Source organism: Macaca thibetana, chromosome 14 (genome assembly GCF_024542745.1).
Source record: "Macaca thibetana thibetana isolate TM-01 chromosome 14, ASM2454274v1, whole genome shotgun sequence".
Taxonomy (NCBI): domain Eukaryota; kingdom Metazoa; phylum Chordata; class Mammalia; order Primates; family Cercopithecidae; genus Macaca; species Macaca thibetana.
In genome coordinates, this window is record NC_065591.1 from 87,862,030 (window position 1) to 87,867,139 (window position 5,110).

The 5,110-nt window shown below is 37.3% G+C and overlaps 1 pseudogene; it reads left to right on the forward strand.

The window, feature by feature from the left end:
* Window positions 1–3,162: 3,162 nt before the first annotated feature.
* LOC126935912 (60S ribosomal protein L32-like) lies at window positions 3,163–3,626 on the forward strand (annotated as a pseudogene).
* The last annotated feature ends 1,484 nt before the right edge of the window (window positions 3,627–5,110 follow it).

Consider the following 5,110-nt stretch of genomic DNA (forward strand, 5'->3'; position numbering starts at 1 on the left):
TAAAACTTTAGTTTCTTGATATCATTATTACCGGAAAAGTATCCCATGTCATGTGAGGAAGTGCTCCTCAAACTTTAGTCTCTGTATCCCTTTAGTCGGGCAAAGCAAACAAAAGTAATCTCTGGAAAGAGTGGTGTTGAGCTTGAAAACAAATCAGTAAAATGTTGATTTTTAAAATTATTATGTACAAAGTATTTTTTCATTGCAAATACAAACATATCAGTGTTTGCATTTTATAGAAATTCATATTCTGTTTTTTTTTTTTTTTTTTTTTTTTGAGACGGAGTCTCGCTCAGTCGCCCAGGCTGGAGTGCAGTGGCAAGATCTCGGCTCACTGCAAGCTCCGCCTCCCGGGTTCACGCCATTCTCCTGCCTCAGCCTCCTGAGTAGCTGGGACTACAAGCGCCCGCCGCCACGCCCGGCTAATTTTTTGTATTTTTAGTAGAGACGGGGTTTCACCGTGTTAGCCAGGATGGTCTCGATCTCCTAACCTCGTGATCCGCCCGCCTCGGCCTCCCAAAGTGCTGAGATTACAGGCATGAGCCACCACGCCTGGCCCAAATTCATATTCTTTAAAGGTCAGCCAGAATACGCTCTTAGGATAAATTACACAGAACAGCATTTGGCTAACTATACCATAGGATATCAATTAGGGTTATGTGAAAAACACCAAATAAACTTAGAAAATTCCAGTTTCTAAATAAGTTAAACGGCTTTGTTTGCTAGAGAAAACTTCCAAAACACCAATATCTTTTATACTTCTCTAAAAATGGGCTCTAGTACCTTCTATACTAACTTGAAAATGGAATTCCTTTGAGTGTATGTTGCAAAGCCCAAAACTAATATTTCATGACACATACTTTGAGAAACAGTTTCAAGAGAAAGAACTATACAGAGAGGTAGAAATCTAACTCTCTAATCAAGTCTCTACAATGTCTGAATCCAATTGTGTCACTACAGGAATAATAGGAGGAACTCAAAAAGCTTGACAATATATTGAAATGGGAAGAGAAGCATCATATCTGGAAAAGTGATAGAGCTAACTGAACTTTCTTTTTAAAATCTGGACTCTCTGAATGGAGCATTGCATGTTTTTAACTTCAAAAACTTAAAGTAGTTTGAACATGCTTCTTTGAGGTGAAATATGCCTTAATATATTTTGAATCTAAAATAAAAGAAAATAAATATACATATGCAATGTCTTATTTATTGAATAACTCACTTCCAGGGTCAGTTAAATTTGGAGATCCAAATCTTTGTCCATTTCTTTTTGAGATTTTCAGTTTTTGTCTATGTCACATGAAGAGTTCGTGTCATTGCACAAGTGCAAATAACTTCTTGAGGAAAGAAAAACTGCTATGAAACATGCCAGTATTTTATGCCCCAACTGAGACATCTGTGCACACAATTGACATTCAGAACTCCCTGGTATACATTATTTCATAAGCCTTTGCATATTTCGCTTTCAAGCCCTATTATTATTGATTTAAAAGAAATGAAACTTTTTTTTTTTTTCAAATATTATCCACTACCTTTGAAATGCTAAAGTGAGAATCTTTGAAATGAGTTTGGAAAAAATCTTGAATAATCCACATCATCATAGACATGAAACACTCAAATGAATTCACTCAGTCAGTGCCCTTTAACAGCTGTGTTTTTTCTTATAACCTTTAATTTTAATATTTGCAACTATATTTTAGTGTAGTTATAGTGCCCTCTCTATGAATATACTTTCTGGATTAGAGAAAGGATGCAGAATATTTTTCCATAACAAAGTCATTTGGGTTGAATTGTCAAAATCTAATCCTCATAACACCACTCTCATTTGATTTTGTAAAGTGAAAAAAGACGTCTACTTTAACACACTCAGAGCAGGATTAAGACATCTTTCAAACCTTCTGATCACTCCAAAGATTAACAAAAATGCTTTGCTAACTTTAACCAAAAGACCAGATGCAGAATAATCTATTTTTCTAGTAAGTATTGAAAGGCAGGATTATACAAATGGAGACACACATATATAAATGGGGGTGATCTCTCTCTGTATCTCTCTCACTATTCATACATACTTTTTCTTTAGTGCTTTGAAAAGTGACATGTTGCTTTTAGGTTAGTATATGAATCAGTAATGAGTAAAAACTACTTTGAAGATTACTTAATGTTATATTCATTCATATTGGAGATAATTTTCCTTAATATTTAAGTTTCATGTTTTTCAGGAATAAATGTTAAAAATCAAGTTTAATTTTTAAACATACATAACCTCTGTGCCATTCTGTCTTCACTTCCCATTAGTTCCCAAACAAAGCCCTACACAATCTTTAGTTGATTTCCTTACTGTTTAGTAGAGTAGATGTCCTCTTATATGATGTGAATAGAACTGGTAGTTGGTTAGTTAATTTAAGAAATAAAAATAAAATTGGTTAAACAGAATTGTGTATGTATATATACATTATATACATACATACTTACATATATAAATTATATATATATATATATATATTTTTTTTTTGAGACGGAGTCTCGCTCTGTCGCCCAGGCTGGAGTGCAATGGCTGCATCTCAGCTCACTGCAAGCTCCGCCTCCCGGGTTTACGCCATTCTCCTGCCTCAGCCTCCCGAGTAGCTGGGACTACAGACGCCCGCCACCTCACCCGGCTAGTTTTTTGTATTTTTTTTTTAGTAGAGACGGGGTTTCACCGTGTTAGCCAGGATGGTCTCGATTTGCTGACCTCGTGATCCGCCCGTCTCGGCCTCCCAAAGTGCTGGGATTACAGGCTTGAGCCACCGCGCCCGGCCTATAAATTATATTTTTTAACTTAAAACATAATTTTAAAATTTATTTTTAATGTAAAGTTTATAATGTGCCAGCATTCACAAATCTTTTGATGTTAGGGCCAAGGCCTTTCTTTTTGATATGGTTTTATTCTCTGAAGTCTTTCTTGCATGAATCACATACATAATGCATTTTCTGATTTCAATTTCTGGTTTCACTAAAATGGAATGGAAACTTAAAGACACAAGGCAATTTGAGTGCAAAGTCCTCATACTTAATGATCAATTGGTTGATCGGTTGCAATGCTCCTTCCGTTTTTCACATTCTTAATTTCACAGCATTTAAAAATTGTTTATTGTAAAACATATTAAATACACAAAATATAAATAAAGTGTCTTCTGTGATGCTGCCTATGAAGGTGGCAGTCATCTCCTGTTCAGCATCATGGCCATACTCAGAACCCTCATAGAGCCCAACATCGTCATAAAGAGGACCAAGAAGTTCATCATCAGGACAGATGAATATGTCAAAATTAAGTGTAACTGGTGGACACCTGGAGGTATTAACAACAGGGTATGCAGAAGAGTCAATGGCCAGAACTTGATGTCTAACACTGGTTATGGGAGCAACAAGAAGACAAAGCACATGCTGCCTAGTGGCTTCCGGAAGTTCCTAGTATCCAGCGTCAAGGAGCTGGATGTGCTGCTGCTGTGCAACAAACCTTACTGGGCTGAGATTGCTCACAATGTTTTCTCAAAGAGGAACCACACAGCCATCATGGAACAGCAAGCTAGCTCATCATCAAAGTCACCAATCCCAATATCAGGCTGCACAGCAAAGAAAATGAATAGACAGGTTGTATGCACGTTTTACTTGTGTTTAAAGAAAACCATAAAAACTGCCAAGATAAGATAACAAATATTGGCATATGCAACAACTAGGTTAAGAAACAGAACACTACCAGTACCTTAAAAGCTCTCTTTGTTCCCCAGAGGCAACCATTAGGCTGCCTTTTATAGGAATCAGTCTCTTGCTTTTCTTTGCGGTTTTGCCAATCTGCATTATAAACCAAAAAGTATCTGAGACAGGTCTCAATCAATTTAAAGGTTTATTTTGCTAAGGTTATGGACTATGACCTGTGACACGGCCTCAAGAGGTCCTTTCTGACAACATGGGCCCAAGGTGGTCGGGTTGCAGCTTGGTTTTATATGTTTTAGGGAGACAGAAGTTACAGGCAAAGACATAAATCAATGCATGGAAGGTATACATTGGTTCAGCCTGGAAAAGTGGGATATCTTGAAGCAGTGGGGGAGTTGGGTGGTGGGGGGACTTCCAAGTCATTATGGATTCAAAGATTTCCTAATTAGCAATTGGTCACAAGAGTTAAGCTCTGCCTGAAGAGTTGAAGCCAGCATAAAGAAATACTGAGTTACGATAAAAGGAGAGGTTGTGGAAGCCAAGGTTCTTATCATGTAGATAAAGCCTTCAAGTAGCAGGCTTCAGAGAAAATGTCTCTTAGCAGGACTTAAATGATGTCAGACTCTGCAGAAAAGACATAGTAAGGCAAGGAGATTTTCTACAGAACGCACATTTCCCCCACAAGAGACAGCTTTGCAGGGCTATTTCAATATATGTCAAAGAAATATATTTGGCAGTAAAGCACTTTGACTTCCCTCAAGGCCTGCTATTTGTCATGTAATGCTACACCAGAGTCAGGTTGGAATTTGGTATCTTATTGCTATCAAGAGCCTGCTTCGTCAGTCTCAAGATCGCTGTTTTAATGTTAACGCTGGTCAGATATATCTAAACTCCAAAGGGAGGAGTACATAATGAGACATGTCTGACTCCTTCCCATCATGGCCTGAACTTGTTTGTCAGGTTTCTTTGGGATCCCCTTGGCCAAAAAGGGGTCAATTCAGTCAGTTGGGGAGCTTAGAATTTTATTTTTGGTTTGCAGTATGTATTATTAAATAACATTTTGTTTAGTTTGGCCTTTTAAAATATTTTTAAAAAATAGAATCAAGGTGTAGGGTTTTTTGTGTGTGACTTGCTTCTTTCATTCAACAATATGTTGATGTGTTTAGCTCACTCCCTTTTCCTGTAGCATTACATTCCATTTTATGACAGTACCTCAGTTTACCTCTTCTACTATTGATGGCCATTTAGATTTTGTTTTAGTTTAATTCCCCCCACAGTAGATACTAAGAGAAAGATCTGCATGTAGGGAGCTTATCTGGAAGGTGATACCTGGAAGCACTGTGAAGGAGTAAGGAAGTGAGACCTGGAAAGAAGAAGAGCCCACTTATTTATAAGCAGATTACCACAAAGAGCAACT